At 40.0% G+C, this 18,711-nt stretch overlaps 1 pseudogene; it reads left to right on the forward strand.

Annotated features, from left to right (window-relative positions):
* Positions 1-8,156: 8,156 nt before the first annotated feature.
* Positions 8,157-8,887, forward strand: LOC100429447 (DNA-directed RNA polymerases I, II, and III subunit RPABC1 pseudogene; annotated as a pseudogene).
* The last annotated feature ends 9,824 nt before the right edge of the window (positions 8,888-18,711 follow it).

Below are 18,711 nucleotides of genomic sequence, written 5' to 3' on the forward strand. Positions count from 1 at the left end.
TGCTATAAGAAAATACTACAGACTGGTTTAAGCAGCACAGATTTATTTCCTTATAGTTCTGGAGGCTGGAAAGTTCAAGATCAAGGTTTCTGCTGATACAGTTTCTGGTGAGGGCTCTCTCCCTGGCTTGCAGATGGCCACCTTCTCACTGTATTCTAACATGGCAAAAAGAGCTCTGGTGTTTCTTCCTCTCCTTATAGGGCAACCAGCCCTATCAGTTTAGGGCTGGTTCTTAGGGATCCATTCTTATGACCTCATTTAACCTGAATTGCCTCCTTAGAGGCCTCATCTCCAAATACAGCTACATTGGTGGTTAGGCTTCCACCTATGAATTTTCCAGGGGAAACACTTTTCAGACCATAGCACTCTGAGAAAGGGAAATGAAAAAGGAATGAGATTGGAAGATACATGGAGAGCTTTGAAACTATATACAATGTTTTTCCTTTAAAAAAAAGATAATAAGTAGTTGAAGCCAGTGTGGCATATGAGTCCCTAAAGCCTCCAGCCTTCTAGAGTCAATCTTCCCTTTAACAGCTTGTTTCAGCAGCCTGACGCCTCATCATTCCATATGCTGTGAGATGACCAGTGTCCTCCCCAGGAGGCAAGCCTATGTTGTGATTGGCTCCTTTCACCTCAGTGAGCTATTCCTACCAAATTCTGAATCTGCGAGTCAAACACTAAGTGCATCCCCACAAGACAGCTGCACTGCTGCGATGTCCAGCAAACAACTGAAGCGCCAGACACCTTTGTTCTTAAATGTTCCCAGATCACCTCTGGAATCCTGTTTATATCTTATCCTGCTACTTGCCCTCAGAGGCCTCACCCCTTCCCCGAGGAGGTCTCTAAGCAAACTTTAAACTCCCCTCTCTTTCTTGAACAGAGCGGCTTAGATCTCTTTTGGTTCTGCTCTTCCTTTTAGGCCCACGACCTGTGGGCATTAGCTCCCATTGTCAAACAGGTCCATCTATGCATTTTGCAGAAAGAAAAAAATATTTACCCAAGTTAAGGGAAGTGTGCAATATTATATTGGAGGGTCAGGGTAGGCCTCACTGAAAATGTGAGATTTCAACAAAGACCTTAAGGACATGGAGCAGCTGGCTAAGTCGTTTTCTGGAGATAGAACATTCACAGGGGAAAGAGCAGAAGTCCTCCGGCAGGAGGGGAGCTGGTGTGGGCCAGGAGACAGAGTAGAGAAGGAGATGGGAAAGGCAAAGAGGGTATGATCCGGTCACAATATGCTTGCAGCATATTGTGTGGACTAATGGGAACCATTCTGAGGTTTTGAGCCAGAGAAGTGACATGATCTGACTTTGGTTCAAAGGACTCTGCCTGAGCAGCTTGAGGAGGGATCTTTGTGTGGGGTCAGCCTGGCACAGGATGTGAGAGCCCAAGCGGGGAAAGGACGTCATCCTAGGCAGTAACAACCTGGTGAAGAGAGTCAGAACTCTGAGCAAGAGAAATGATGTCTGTGTAGGGGAGGGGCTGCAACGAAAAAGAACCAGCATGCCTTGGAGAAATGCCTGATTCCAAGGCTCAGACAGGGAAAGAATAGGATGGGCCTGGAACATCTCACTGTGCCAGAAGCCAGAAAGTATTCAAAGAATGATGGGGACAGGGCAAAAGGACACAGATGACAGCTTTAAAGGGTTTCCTCTAGCCAAATTAGGATCCATTCGAACATCAAAATAATGATAGCAATGAGTAAAGTAGGAATAAAATAATAAAATGAATAACATCAGATAACATTAAATGAAAAGTGGAATAAAATAAACCTTGAGTCTATACAAATCTAAATAAATACAAGGATAAATTAAAGTATGATGAGGAATGAAATAGTTACATAGTTTCCAAGTAACTTCATGCAAAATATTCATTAATTACAAAGAAGAAAATGGTAACTTTATAGTGGAGAAAATAGGCGGAAACCAGTACATCAAATTGAACCTCATCAGGAATAGAACAAATTAAAGTTTTGTGCCCCCTTATAGAACAAGTAAAACATGGCTAACTATGTAATGTTTCTGCCACTGTAGCATAATCTGGATCTATTTATGAGGAAACCTGAGACAGACCCATATTGGGAAATGTTTTACAAAATAACTGGTCTGTGATATTCAAAAGCATCAAGGTCTTAGGAGTCAAGGAAAGATTGATCTAAAAAGACATGAGAACTAAGTGCAAACCGGGATGTAGAACTGATCCTTTTGTTACAAAAGGCATTACTGGGACTAAATTGGTGAAACTTGGATGTGGTTTGAGGATTAAGTAATGGAGACTCATCGTTGTTAGTTTCTGGATTTCAATGTTGCATGGTGGTTACACAGGACAGTGTCCTTGTTTATAGGAAATACACACTAAAGGATTCAGGAGGAGAGGAGTGATGAGAATCAGATCAGCAATTTATGTTCAAACGGTTCCATAAGCTATTTATATTGAACTTGCAACTTTTTCTGTAACTTTGTATTTATTTCAAAGTAAAATGATAATAAAACTCAAAGCTGCAGTATTGAGACTAGCAATAGGGGTAGAGGGGGACTATTTAAGAGGCGATGACACCCTCCCGAAGGTGAGAGATGAGGGTGGTTTAAAACAGACGGTAGCTCTGGCAGGGGCAGGAAGGGGATCTGATTATGAATATACAGCATACCAAAGATGCTGCATGGTTTTCTGATGGGTTCCATGAGAGATGAAAGAAAGAAAGAAAGAAAGAAAGAAAGAAAGAAAGAAAGAAAGAAAGAAAGAAAGAAAGAAAGAAAGAAAGAAAGAAAGAAAGAGAGAGAGAGAGAGAGAGAGAGAGAGGGAGGGAGGGAGGGAGGGAGGGAGGGAGGGAGGAAGGCAGGAAGGCAGGAAGGCAGGAAGGCAGGAAGGCAGGAAGGCAGGAAGGCAGGCAGGCAGGCAGGCAGGCAGGCATTCGAGGATTCCAGTGTTTGGGGCCTGAGCAACTGGAGAGATGGAGTTAACATCAATGACCCAGGAAAGGTTATAGTTCCACCCTCTGCCTCCTTCCATTCCTCTACCCTTGCTTGCTTTCTGTGTCCTGACTGAAAACCACAGAGTGCCTTGACCATTCTGTGACCCAGCCAGCTGCGGGTTTTTCCCAGCAGATTTGAGCCCACTCCAAGGCATTAAACATTCCCAGGTGCTGATGAAGGTATCTAGGCTGTTGCCCAAAACACTGAAAGAAACTGGCCCAGCTGAGTCATTCCTTAAACCCTCATATAAACCCCATGCTCTGAGCCCCTGGCAGCAGGCATACCTGCAGAGAATACCCCTTTCCCCTCACTCTCCACACCAAGGATTGCTGCAGCACTCTGTATAAGTTTCCCCAGTAAATGCCTTGAACTGGTCACCTGGCTTTCAGTGCTTCTTTCTTTAGAAACCTAGCTCCATCTCCAGACGGTTTGAGAGACTCCCTTGTGGGAATTGCCCTGCCCTTACTTCCGGAATGATTCTAGCAACAGATTTGGCAGTATGAAACAGTACGGCGGATTGAAAGCAGGGGATGGATGGGAAGATCAAGAGTTCAGCTTTCAATCTATTGAGTTCAATAGGTCTATTGGACATCCAAGTAGATATATCAAGTAGGCCTTTGGATATATGAGTACAGATTTCAGAAGAAAGGGGTTTGGGATGAGATATAAATTTGAGAATAGTCACTACATGTAAGTTGGAAAACTAGATGAAACCATCAAGTGTATGACTATACATAGAAGAGAGAAGACCATATCCAAGGAGATATAGATAGATAGATAGATAGATAGATAGATAGATAGATAGAGATATAGATATATAAAAAATCTCCAAACATTTATTACTTTAAGAGATATATATCAGCTGGGCACAGTGGCTCACGTCTGTAATCCCAGCCCTTTGGGAAGCCAAGGCAGGCAGATCACTTGAGGTCAGGAGTTTGAAACCAGCCTGGCCAACATGGTAAAACCCCATCTCTACCAAAAATATAAAAACTTAGCTGGTGTCGTGGCACATGCCTGTAATCCTAGCTACTCAGGAGGCTGAGGCAGGAGAATCACTTGAACCCAGGAGGCAAAGGTTGCAGGGAACCAAGATCGTGCCACTGCACTCCAGCCTGGGTGACAGAGTGAGACTCCGTCTCAAAAAAAGAAAAAGAAAAAGAAATATATCAGCTTTATTCATAATTGCCAAAACTTGGAAGCAACCAAGATGTCCTTCATTGGATAACTGGATAAATCAACTATAGTGCATCCATACAATGAAATACCATTCGGCACTGAAAAGAACTGAGCTATCATATAAGGAAAAGACATGAAAGAGACTTAAATGCATGTTGCTGAGAGAAAGAAGGCAATCTGAAAAAGCTATATACTATGCGATTCCAACTACATGACTTTCTGGAAAAGGCAAAACTATGGAGACAGTAAAAAGATCAGTGCTTGCCAGAGGTTAATGGAGAGAGACAGATGAATAGGTGGAGCATAGAGGACTTTTAGGGGACTGAAATACTCTGGATGGCACTGTAACAGTGGATACATGTCATTATACATTCCAACCCATAGGATGTACAATACCAAGAGAAACCCTGGTTATAACTATGGTGGCTGGGTGATGATAATGTGTCAATGTAGGTTCATCAGTTGTAACAAAGGTAGCTCTGGTGGGGGATGCTGATACTGAGGCTATGCATGTGTGAAGCATGAAGTATATGGGAACTCTCTGTATTTCTATTTTCAATTTTGCTGAGAACCTAAAATTATGCTTAAAAAATAGGCTTTTTAAAAAGACAAATTTACAATAATCTAAAAAAGTTTGTCTCTTTGATTTGCCACATCAAAATTTTTGTTCTGATAAGCTGATCTTATACAAAATTAAAAATGCATATACTTGTCTCCTAAAGATACCTAGAGAAAAAGAGAGGAAGATTAGTTATGCTGAACATAGCTTTTGCTTTAAAATTAAATTCATCTTTTTAAAATGCCATTTGTTTATAATAAAATAACCAGTGACTTGTATTAGCCTGAACAGTTCTTGATTTTGCCTTCTTGTCTCAGTGGCTCTCTGTCTTAGATTCTGTACCAGATCATTGTCTTAAGGCCCCTGACAAAGGCTACCTAACTCTAGGACACAATGTCAGTCTCATCTCATGAGCGGGGATCTGAAGTCAGAAACAGAGAGGGAAGGGAATAATTTTGCAGATTTTCATGTAGTAGACATAGTAGGTTATAGTAGACAAGTAATCAATATTTGTTAAGAGAATATAGACATATAATTGATACTGATTGATGATTGAAAGAGTGAATGTGTTTATTAATTTACAAATTGATTGGAATGCTCAGCTTATACTCACGACTTTTTTTCCTATTAAATTTTAGACTTGGGGGTTGTACCCCTCTGGGCTTATTTAATTTCCTACATAAAAGAACATTTTTCCTTGAATATTTATCAAAACTTTAAAATATCTTAAACATCCTTAAACCAATTCTGCTTTTCCACTTCCCCATTATTGTCAATAATGTCATCCTTTTGTTCTCATGGCATAATATGCATGGAGCTGCTCTATGTGCCCTAACAGTGTAGCAACTCCACTCCATGTTAAGCTCAAGAGACACCTGAGCCGCAAAGGACAAAGTTGTGGCCTCAGCCAACACAGCCCTTGCTCCCCGAACAGTACAATCTATGGCATAATTCACCAGGAAGTCCCAAGCCATTAGTAAAAATGTGGAACTTCAGAGAAAGGGAGTGTTTGCTTTCACAAAGAAATCTTGATGATTCTTCCTGACTTCAGCCTATCCTCTGTCCCTTTACTTTCTCAGCACCTTCACTCTGGCCAGAGTTTGCCCCCATCTGCCTGCCTGCCTCCTGCTTCTTTCAGCCGCCACAATTCCATACTGTACTTTGCCCACTGGGACTTTCCACACTGGTAAGGAAGCAAAGTAGAACCCAAAGCAAAATGTGCTGAACAGACCAAACACACATTTCATATGGATAGGAGGTATAATCTAAGCTATAAAACTCTTAGAAGAAAACAGGGGGAAAAGCTTCAAGACATTAAATTTAGCAATGATTTCTTGGACGTGACACCAAAAGTAAAGACCAAAAAACAAAAAAAAAAAAAGAAGAAAGAAAAATAGATAACCGGACTTCACCAAAATTAAAAACTTTGGGCTGAGCATGGTGGCTTATGCCTGTAATCCCAACACTTTGGGAGGCCAAGGCGCACAGATCACTTGAGGCCAGGAGCTTGGTACCAGCCTGGGCAACACGGTAAAACTCTGTCACCACTAAAAATACAAAAATTAGCCAAGTATGGTGGTGCATGCCTGTGGTTCCAGCTACTCGGGAGACTGAGGCAGGAGAATTGCCTTAACCTGGGAGGTGGAGGTTGCAGTGAGCCGAGATTGCACCATTGCATTCCAACCTGGGAGACAAGAGTGAAAAACTCAATCTCAAATAAATAAATACATAAATAAATAAATAAAAACTTCTGTGCATCAAAGGACACTATCAACAGTGTGAAAAGGCAACACACAGAATGGGAGAAAATCATACATTATAGGGGATTAATATCCAGGATACATTTAAAATCCTACAACTCAAGAAAAACAATAACAAAAAAAAATCTGATTAAAAAATGAGTCAAGGATGTGAACAGACATTTATTGAAGGATATACAAATGACCAAATAATCACATGAAGAGATGCTCAACATCACTACGCAGTGGGGAAATGCAAATCAAACCACAATGAGATACCACTTCATACCCTTAGGATGGCTAGTATAAAAACAAAGCAAAACAAAAATTAACCAGTGTTGGCAAGGATGTGGAGAAATTGCTGTATGTCACTGGTAGGAATGTAAAATGGGACAGCCATTGTGGAAAATGGAATGGAAGTTCCCCAAAAAATTAAATATAAAATTACACAATCCAGCAATTCCATTTCTTGGGTATATACCCAAAGGAGAGAGATATTTGTTCACCAATGTTCATAGCAGCATTAGTCACAGTAACTAAAAGATGGAAACAACACAAGTGTCCATCAATAAGTGAATGGATAAACAAAATGTACTATATGCATTTAATGGAATATTATGCAGCCATTTGGAACAAACTTCTGCAACATGCTACAACATGGGTGAACCTTAAAGGCATTATGCTTAAGTGAAAGAAGCCAGTCACAAAAGGACAAATATTGTATAATTCTACTTGTTTGAGGTACCTAGAGCAGTCAAATTCCTAGAGACAGAAAGTAGAATAGTGGCTCCCTTGGGCTGGATGAGGGGTGGAATGAGGAGTTAGTACTTAATAGGTGCAGGGTTTCAGCTGGGGAAGATGAAAAGATTTTGGAGACGGATGGTGGTAACAGTTGCATTGTAATGTGAATGTAGTTAATGCCACAAAACTACACTTAAAAGTGGTTAAACTAATACATTTTGTTATGTATACTTGTCACAACATAAAATAAAATCTGTCTAGGAGCCGTGGCTCATGCCTGTAATCCCAGTACTTTGGAAGGCCGAGGCAGGATGCATCACTTGAGGTCAGGAGTTTGAGACCATCCTGGACAATATAGTGAAACCCCGTCTCTACTAAAAATACAAAAATTGGCCAGGCGTGATGGCACATGCCTATAATCCCAGCTACTTAGGAGGCTGAGGAGGGGGAGATGCTTGAACCCAGGAGGCGGAGGTTGCGGTGAGTCAAGATGGTGCACTGCACTATAGCCCAGGTGACAGAGCAAGACTCAGTCTCAAAAAGAAAAAGAAAAGAAAAAATATAATCTAACTTGACATAATGTAAGACATACCAGTCATGAATTTTATTAATTCTGAAACATAAAATAAAATAGAAAAATCAAAGTTATAAAAAATAGAAGAAAGGGAAGTCCTAGCCAATGTAATAAAGCAAGAACCTAAGATAAAATGCGTATTGGAAAGGAAGAAGCAAAACTATTGTTATTTATAGACAGCATGATTATAAAAAACCTATTGAATCTACCCAAATAAACGCTAGAATTAAAAAGTGAAATTAGACCTCTTGGAGCATATAAAATGTCTAATTGTTGTCCTATTTGCCACCAGCAAACAACCGGAAAATAAAGCTTTTTAAAAATACCATTAAAAAATATCCAATTCCTAGAAAGGCGCCCAGTAAAAAAATATGTAAGATTTTAGGGCGGCCATGGACAACGAGGAGGAGACGTACCTCCTCTGGAAAATCCGCAAGACCATCATGCAGCCGTGCCACGACCGTGGCTTCCTAGTGACCTAGGACGAGCGTGACCTCACACTGAAGGAGTTCAAAGCCCAGTTTGGGACAAGCCAAGTGAGGGGCAGCCGCGGTGCACAGACCTCACTGCGCCGGTGGCCCACAAAGATGACCCCACCGACCAGATGTTTGTGTTCTTTCCAGAGGAGCCCAAGGTGGGCATCAAGACCGTCAACGCGTCTTGCCGGCGCCTGCAGCAGGAGAGCCTCACGCGGGCCCTCATCGCGGCGCAGCAGGGCATGAGGCCCTCTGCCAAGCAGTCCCTGGTCGACATGGCTCCCAAGTACATCCTAGAGCAGTTTGTGCAGCAGAAGTTGCTCATCAACATCACAGAACACGAGCTAGTAGTCCCTGAGTACGTCATCATGACCAAGGAGTGGGTGACGGAGCTGTTGGCCCGACATAAGCTCCGAGAGAACCAGCTGCCCAGGATCCCACCGAGCGCTATTTTGGGATAAAGGATGGGCAGGTGATGAAGATCGTCCAACCCAGCTAGATGGTGGGCAGGTACCTCACCTACCGGTTGGTGCAGTAACCACCTCCCTGACAGCTCCTAGAGGCAGACACACGGACAGTGACCCCCGTCGCCTGCAGGACGGACGCCCTGCCCTGCTGGAGTCTGGCCCGCCAGCTCTCTCCCAGCTGCTACTGCTCTGGACTCCCCAAGGCAGGTGGCCTCCACTCAAGTGCTCCCGTCCTGGGGTGAGGCTTCCCATGGCCCAGCCCGCCCCATTCACCTGTGCATTTTTGCAAGATGCGGCCTCAGGAGGGACGAGACCCCCACAGGGAGGCGACCTGGGGGCAGCTTGTACCCCGGGTTCTCGCCCAGACTGCTCTGGGTTCACTCTGTTGGGGGTTTTGGTTCCGTGTCTCCCACCAGCCACTGCTTCCTCCCGGGCTCTCAGCCTCCCACCCCTCGTCTTTCCTCTCTCGGTGGCCCTAATGCATAGTGGCCCCCACACAGCCTTGGCTCCTTACTCCATTCACAACCGTGCACGTTCTCAAGCCACCACGGTGCGAGATTCTAACTCAGCGGAGTTTTCCGTTGTTGTAGGAGGTTGGGTGTTTTCAAACATTAAAGACATTTTGAGTAAACAAATTTGCCTGATATAAACTTCAAATATATATATATATGTAAGATTTTATCCAGACACAGTGGTGCATACCTGAAATCCCAACCTCCTAGAGGACTGCTTGAGCACAGGAGTTTGAGGTCAGCCTAGACAACACAATGAGTCTCTCTCTCTCTCTCTCTCTCTCACTTTCTCCCCTTCCCTCTCCTCCCTCCCTATCTCTCCTGCTCTCTCTCTAACTGATTTCCAACTGAAAGCTGCAAAACATTGCTAAAGGAAATTAATGAAGAACAAATAAATGTTTATGGACAATTCTTTGAAAGCTGAATGTTAAGATGTCCATTATTTCAAAATTGATATATAAATTCAATACGATCCCTATTAAAATTACTGTCAATTTTTTGTAAAAATTGGCGAGTCTAAAATTTATATAGAAATGCAAAGGAACTAGAAAAAACTTTGAGAAGTTACTTCTTAATTTTAAGATTTACCAAAAAGCTACAATAGGCAGGGTACTGTGGCTCATGCCTATAATCCCAGCACTTCGGGAGGCCCAGGCAGGCGGATTACTTGGGTCAGGAGTTCGAGACCAGTCAGGCCAACATGGTAAAAATCCATCTCTACTAAAAATACAAAAAAAATTAGCTGGACATGGTGGTGTACACCTGTAAAACCAGCTCCTCGGGAGGCTGAGGCCAGAGAATCGCTTGAACCCAGGAGGTGGAGGTTGCAGTGAGCCCAGATAGCACCACTGCTCTCCAGCCTGGGCGATATAGTGAGATTCCATCTCAAAAAAAAAAAAAAAAAAGCTATAATAATTAAGTGTTTGGTATAAGCATAGGTAAATAAATCAGTAGAACAGAAAAGAGAGTTCAATAATAGATATGCTGAATTGATTTTTGAACTAGGCACCAAGTAAATTCAATGGGTCATTTGGGGTTTTTTTCAATGGGTCATTTTTTTTTTAAACAAATGCTTCTGGAACAGTAGAATATTTGTACAGAAAAAAAAAATGAACCTTGATCTCATTTCACTCAATATACAAAAATTAATTTAAGATGGATCATAAACCTAACCATAAAAACCAGGACTATAAAGTTGCTAGAAGAAAACATATAAAAATATCTTTGTGACCATAGGAGTCCACCAACATTTCTTGAATAGGACACAAAATGCATTAATAAAACATTAAGAGACTGGATTTCATCAAAATTTTAAATTTTTACTCTTTAAAAGACATCATTTACAATATAAACAGGCAAGTCACATATAGGAAAAAAATGTATTCACCACATATGTATGACAAAGAATATATTTGTATTCAGATCATAAAAATATCTCCTAAAAATAAATAATAGAAAGACAACCAATTTTAGAAATGGGCAAAAGATTTAAACAGTCACTTCATGAAAGAAGATACATGACTGGTCAATAAGCTCACAAAAAGTTGTTGAATGACATCAGGGAAATGCTAATTAAAACTACGATGAGACAGTATTTCATTCACACTAAAATGGCTTAATCAAAGGCTGACTAAACCAAATACTGACAAGGATGAGGAGAAACTAGAACTCGCCTACACTGTTGGTGGGCGTATAACATGGTACAACCTCGTTGGAAAACTCTCTGGCAGTTATGTATAAAGGTAAACATATATTTACATATGAACCAGTAATTCCACTCCTACATATTTAGCAAAGAGAAGTGAAACATATGTTCACAAAAAAAGAAAAACTTATGTAAGAATACTTATGAAAACTGGCCAGGCACAGTGGCTCATGCCTGTGATCCCAGCATTTTGGGAGGCCAAGGCAAGCAGATCACTTCAGGTCAGAAGTTTTAGACCAGCCTGGCCAACATGGTGAAACCCATCTCAAATAAAAATACAAAAACCAGCCAGGCGTGGTGGTGCTCACCTGTAGTTCTAGCTACCTGGGAGGCTGAGGCAGGAGAATCGCTTGAACCTGGGAGGCAGAGGTTGCTGTGAGCCAAGATCACACACTGCGCTGCAGCCTGGCTCACAGAGTGAGACTCTGTCTCAAAAGAAAAAAAGAAAAAAGAAAAAAAAAGAATACTTATGAAAACTTTATGTATGATAGGCAAATACTAGAAACAATCTCAAACGTCAATCAATGGGAAAATGTATAAACAAATTGTGGTATATTTACACAATGGAATATTACTCAGAAATGAAAAGGAACAACTGCTGATACACACAACACGTGTGAATCTTGCAGATACCATGCTGACTGAAAAAGAAAAACAGACACAACAAATATATACTGTGTGATTCCATTTAAATGAACTCCAAAGACAGGAAAAATTAATTAATGTGGATGGAAATCAAAAAGTGGTTGCCCCTGGAAAGAGGAGGAATTGATTAGAAAGGGGTATGGGAGAATTTGTTTATTTTATTTTATTTATTTTATTTTATTTTATTTTATTTTATTTTATTTTATTTTATTTTGACAGGGTCTGGCTCTGTTGCCTAGCCCAGGCTGGAATGCAGTGGCACAATCACGCTCACTGTAGCCTCAACCTGGAGTATGAAAGAATTTTCTAAGGTCGTGTTAATATTCTGTATCTTATTTTGGGGGTGGCAAATTGAGTCAATCCAATTGTCAAAACTCAATAAACCAAACATTTGATAAAGGATTAACATCCAAAATATATAAAGAACTCAACTCAATAGCAAGAAAACAAATAATCTGATTTAAAAATGGGCATCAAATTCAACAGAACTGAAGGGGGAAAAAAAAAACACAATAATCTGAATAGACATTTCTCAAAAGAAGACACACAAATGGCCAAAAAGCATATGAGAAAATGTTCAGCATTACTAATCATTAGGGAAATACAGATTAAACCCACATTGGGACCAGTTGTGGTGTATCAGGGGAACCACCCCCAATATTTCAATGTAGGTTCTTTTCTATTTTCCCTAAGTGTCAGCCAGTCTGAAAAATAAAGGAAAAGAGTACAAAAGAGAAATTTTAAAGCTGGGTGTCTGGGGGAGACATCACATGTCGGCAGGTTCCGTGATGCCCACTAAGCCGTAAAACCAGCAAGTTTTTATTAGTGATTTTTAAAGGGGAGGGAGTGTATGAATAGGGTGCGGGTCACAGAGATCACATGCTTCACAAGGCAATAAAATATCACAAGGCAAATTGGGGCAGAGGAGATCACAGGACCGGGGTGAAATTAAAATTGCTAATGAAGTTTTGGGCACACATTGTCATTGATAACATCTTATCAGGAGACAGGGTTTGAGAGCAGACAACTGGTCTGACTAAAATTTACTAAGAGGGAATTTCCTCCTCCTAATAGGCCTGGGAGTGCTACAGGAGATAGGGGCTTATTTCAGCCCTTATCTGCAACAGACATTCCTAGAGCGGCCATTTTAGAGACCTCCCCCTAGGAATGCATTCTCTTTCTCAGGGCTGTTCCTTGCTGAGAAAAAGAATTCAGCGATGTTTTTCCTCTTCACTTTTGTAAGAGAAGAAATATGGCTCTGTTCTGCCCAGCTCTCATGCAGTCAGACCTGATGGTTATCTCCCTTGTTCCCTGAACATTGCTGTTATCCTGTTCTTTTTTCAAGGTGCCCAGGATTCATATTGTTTAAACACACATGCTTTACGAACAATTTGTGCAGTTAACGCAATCATCACAGGGTCCTGAGGTGACATACATCCTCAGCTTACAAAGATGATGAGATTAAGAGATTAAAGTAAAGACAGGCATAGAAAATCACAACAGTATTGATTGGGAAAGTGATAAATGTCCATGAAATCTTCACAGCTTATGTTCAGAGATTGCAGTAAAGACAGGCGTTAGAAACTATAAAAGTATTAACTTGGGGAACTAATAAATGTCCATGAAATCTTCACAATTTATGTTCTTCTGCCATGGCTTCAGTCAGTCCCTCTGTTCGAGGTCCCTGACTTCCCGCAACAGTGGTGTCTCATGCCCATAATCCCAGCACTTTGGGAGGCCAAGGCAGGAGGACTGTTTGAGCCCAAGAGTTTGAGACCAGCCTGGGCAACATGGCAAAACCCCATCTCTACCAAAATATGCAGAAGATTAGCTGGGCACGGTGGTATACACCTAGTCCTAGCTACTTGGGAAGCTGAGGTGGGAGGATCACCTGAACCCAGGAAGTCAAGGCTGCAGTGAACCATGATTGCACCACTGCACTCCAACCTTGGCAACAAAGCAAGAGGCTATCTCAAAAAAAGTAAAATAAAATAAAAATACTTTGAAACTATATTACATCCATGTGATATGTATGTAATGTAGAAATATGTGAATAAATAAAAGAATTTAAAAATCCAGAAACAGGCCCATACATAAATAAGAATTTAGTTTACTCAGTAAAGGTGGCATTTATAATCAGTTAGGAAAAAAGGTACTAATTTAACAAATAGTATTAGCATAAATATCTACTTGAAAAAATAAAACCAGACCTTTACTTCACATTATATACAAAAAACAATAGCAAATGTGCTAAAGAGCTAAAAGTGAAAAACAAATTTAAAAATCAGAATAAAATACAAAAAAAGTACAATCTTAATGTAAAGCCCATTTTAAATTATGAAATTCCAGAATTCAAAATTGAAGATTGATTTAATTAAATAAAAATAAAAACTTGATGATTAAATATACTGTAAATTTAAAAGACAATACTGGTACAAAATATTAAAACATAAAACAAATAATTAATATTCAATCTATACACAAATCAAAGGTTATAAAACGGTAACTGACAGGAGACATATAACTGGACAAAAAAACCTATCAAAAGTTGTCTGACTTCACTGATAATCAAGGGGGAAAAAGTGTCTTGATATTATATTTCTCCCACCAGGTTAATAAGAGTTTAAAAGGTTTATAATACCTAAAATAAGCAAAGATGCAGGAAAATAAGCACTGTAAATTAATAAATGGGTAAACTCTTTGTGAAAGGGAATTTGATAGTACTTAAAATTTCAAATCCATATACCTCTGGCCCAGGTATGCCATTTCTAGGAATCTGTTTTATAGAAATTTTGTCTACATGCACAAATAAATATGTATTAGAATCTTCATTATAGTATCAGCTAAAGCCTTTAAAAATAGAATAATATAATAGGGGAATTAATAAGCAGATGGTTAAATAAACCATGAAACAGTCATATGGAAAGTCATGGAACTATTACCAGAAGAAAACGGACCAAATTTTCTGACATAACAAAAATTTTACATTCATAGTATAATTTGAAAAACAATGCATACACAATAAGCTTACTTACACATTTTGAGTGTATGTGGATATTGTGTAAGTGTTCAGAAAAAAGACATTTCACAGAGGTTACCTCTGGGAAGGGTAGTGGGAGTAAGCAAAATTTAAGATACCATTTAACATTTTGTTCCATGTATTTTCTATTGTTTGAACTTTAGCTTGTACCTCTTTTATTGGACCGATGTGGAATTACTGCTGTAAAACAAAAAATATCTGAGACAAGTCTTAATCAATTTAGAAGTTTATTTTGCCAAGGTTAAGGACATGCTTATGACATAGCCTTGGGAGGTCCTGATGACATGTGCCCAAGGATGTTGGGCTACAACTTGGTTTAATACATTTAGGGAGACATAAGACATCAATCAATACATGTAAGATGCACATTGATTTGGTCCAGAAAGACAGTACAACTGGACACGAGGACATCCAGATCACAGGCGGATTCAAAGATTTTCTGATTGGCAATTGGTTGAATTATTATCTAAAGACCTGGAATCAATAGAAAGGAATGTCTGGGTTATGATAAGGGGTTGTGGAGCCAAGATTTTATCATTTAGATAAAGCCTCTGGGTAGCAGGCTTAAGAGAAAATAGATTGCAAATGTTTCTTATCAGACTTAAAGAGTCTGTTCTATCAGTCTTGAGAGCTCTGTGTTGATACTAACGCTGATCAGCTGGGTCTGAATTCCAAAAGGGAGGAGGGTATAATGAGGCATGTCTGACTCTCCCTTTTCATCACACAGCCTGAACTAGTTTTTTAGGTTAACTTTGGAATGCCCTTGGCCAAGAAGAGAGGGTCCATTCAGATGGTTGTAGGGCTTAGAATTTCATTTTTAGTTTACACTGCTTATTTGACTATTTTAACCTACAAAAACAGCAATTTCATAAGACTCAATAGAGTAAGAACTTTACATGTACTGTCTTTGTAATTTAAATAAATAAGAAAAAAGAATCTATACACTGCCTTGAGAGTTAAAACGAGCAGCATTATCGGGACTCTAACGGTTTATGAGAGGCTGTCCAAAAGGAGGGCAGCACATAGTCATTTCTCATCTAAAACAGCTGCCCATCCACCATGTCCTCCTTTCTGCTTTCTGTTGTTGGGGAATTGTATAATCCTCTCAGCATAGAAAGACAGAGCCCCCTGCCTTCTCCTAAACACTCAGACCTTGGCTATTGACTGTGACAGAGGTCTTATAGCTCTTTGTACACATGATGACATTTTTGCATGCTAGAAATACAAATTTCACATTTTACAAGACCAATGAGAAATGTGATTCTTGCTATTTCTACACCTCCATTAGTAATTTTCTAAAAGTAATCCTGAATTCTAACAAATTACAGTAAAAACAATGACCCAGGCATCTTTTTTCTTTTTTTTCTTTTTTTTCTTTTTTTTTGCCATTACCAAAACCCCATTAGCTCAGTCTATTTAAATAGACTGAGCCTTTTCCTATAACCACCGCAAATGATTTTAAATCAATCCACATCTTTTCCCTAGTTGAACATACAGTTTTTAAAAACTTCATTTTTTTAAAAAAGTAAGCTATGCTTTCTTATGACCTTTGCACTGACTTACTGAGAATATTAGTGCAATAGTCTTAGTTTGAAACAAAAAACAAAAAAAAACTCTTCCAATCTACTGAAAGGTGGCAGGTATAATAATTCACTTTTTAAAATTTCAACAAAGTAAATTTGAACAAGGTCTGTAGGTTAGGAAATAGTATTAGATTGATGTTAGTTTCCTGATTTTGACAATTTCACTGTGTAAGAGTATGTTCTTGTTTTTAGGAAATACAAACTGAAATATTTAGAAGTAAAGAGTCATTATATGGCAACTTTCAAACATCAGAAAAATGATTTGCATACACATATGGAAAGAGAATTATGAAAGGAGTGATAAAGCAAGTATAGTAATATGTTAATATCTGGTAAATGTGGGTGACAGGTCAACAGAAATTGTTATACTGCTTTACAACTTTTAGTCTGAAATTATTTAGAACGAAAATTAAAAAAAAAAAAAAAAATTCCCCCAGCTACTCAGAAGGCCAAGGTAGAGGATTACTTGAGGCCACAGTTTGAGACCAGCCTGGACAATATAGCAAGACCCCATCTCTACAAAAAAAACTTTAAAAAAATTAAGCAGGTGTGGTGCTGTGCACCAGTATTCCCAGCTACTCAGAAGGATGAAGTGGGAGAATCACTTGAGACTAGGAATTCAAGGCTGCAGTGACCCACCATCATGTCACTGTACTCCAGCCTAGGCAACAGAGCAAGACCCTGTCTCCAGAAAAATATATATTTTTCCCCTAAAATGATGCTTAAATTCAATAACAATAACAAATGCTACTGCCCCTAAGTGCCCCTGTAGCAGGTAGCAGGCCAGGCCTTCACAAGGACCCTTTCTAATTCCAGTTCCTCTGAAGTGATATGACTGTCCCTGTGCTACTGAGTACGTGAGGGCCTCAGCCAGGAGTTCAGCAGTGCTCCCCTGTGCCTACATCCAGCCCCATCTATTGGCTTCAGGGAAATTTTAAGTCTTCACCTTCTCTTCAAGCCTCCTTCCTCCCTCATGCCCCCAACACCCTTATTCCCTCAGCACATTAATTCATGCCTTTGTTCATTATTTAATTATTTCCTTTCTCTTCTATATATTCTGAATCTCTTCCTCTCAACTGACTTGCTTCAGGCCATACACATGGTGAAGGCACTCACATCCTTTTTTTCTCTTTTTTTGAGACAGAGTCTCACTCTTGCTGCCTAGGCTGGAGTGCAGTGGCGCCATCACTGCAACCTCCTCCTCCCGGGTTCAGGAGATTCTCCTGCCTCAGCCTCCTGAGTAGCTGGAATTACAGGCACCTCCCACCACGCTTGGCTAATTTTTTGTATTTTTAGTAGAGACAGGGTTTCTCCATGTTGGTCAGGCTGGTCTTGAACACCTGATTTCAGGTGATCTGTCCACCTCGGCCTCCCAGAGTGCTGGGATTACAGGCATGAGCCACCACGCCCGGCCCACATCCTATTTCAAAAGTCCCCCTTACTCTATTCCACCCTCTTGTCTTCTTTTCATAAGCAAGTTTTTGAAAAAAAAAATAAATAACCTATAGCTCCAGCCCATTTCCCATTCAAACCAGTGGAGAGAAAGGATCTATGTCTATATATTTTTTTGCCAATTTTTTGCATAAGCTTCCAGTGAGCAGAGAAAAATTGAAATAAGGAAAAGATAGGGATTGTATCTATGGGAAAGAAAATACAGACTTTCTCCCTGCTATACAAAAACACACAATGAATAAAATAAATCATTGCTGAATATCTATGTACAAAGCAGTCTGTTCGGTATTAGCTACTGGATTTTTGAGAGAAGTTTGTCATCCATAATATATTTCTGGCCAAAAATATAAATCCCACCACCAGAAACAAAACAAATTTTAAGGACAACAAATTTTAAGGACAAAAATTCTTAAAGTAGAACGATGTCAAACAAACTTCCAGTTTTTTAGCTCAGATAAGATGCTGGCAACAAAGAATTAGGAATACAAACTGCTGCCAGGTGAATCCAAGATCTAGTTATTTTATCATCAAAGAATAGTCAGGTAACATCTCCAGTTCAAAGAAGGCTTAAAACGCGGGACAGTTTGGGGCTTTACTTATTCCTATGGGCTCATAGTGTCCTGTGGATCAGGTAGGACAGCCAGCAGAATCACAATTTCCAGTTGAATGAAGCTGTCCCGATTGCCACCTCCCTTCAGGAGGGGATTGTAATTCACTTCCTCACCATTTTCTGGAGCCAAGGTACCAGCCCTGCATCTGAACACTTAGCCACTATGTGAAGACAACTTGGAGTTGCATGAACAGGGGGAACATTCAGCATTGTTAAATGAAAGGATAAATGGGCGAATTGTATCTCTAGTGTCCAGCACATAGATGAAATTTTATGAATATTTCTTGAATGAATAAGTAAACTCACAACCCAATAGTCAGAATTCAGGGCAGAATTCCTGGCCCTACAGTTGTAACTCCAACCCTTCCCCACTCTAGACTCATACTCCCCTTCTTCCCCAGGTTCACCCCATCTTTTCGAAATATTTGAGGACTTGGCTGAAAGTGAAGACCATAAA

This window comes from Macaca mulatta, chromosome 14 (genome assembly GCF_049350105.2).
Source record: "Macaca mulatta isolate MMU2019108-1 chromosome 14, T2T-MMU8v2.0, whole genome shotgun sequence".
Lineage (NCBI taxonomy): Eukaryota > Metazoa > Chordata > Mammalia > Primates > Cercopithecidae > Macaca > Macaca mulatta.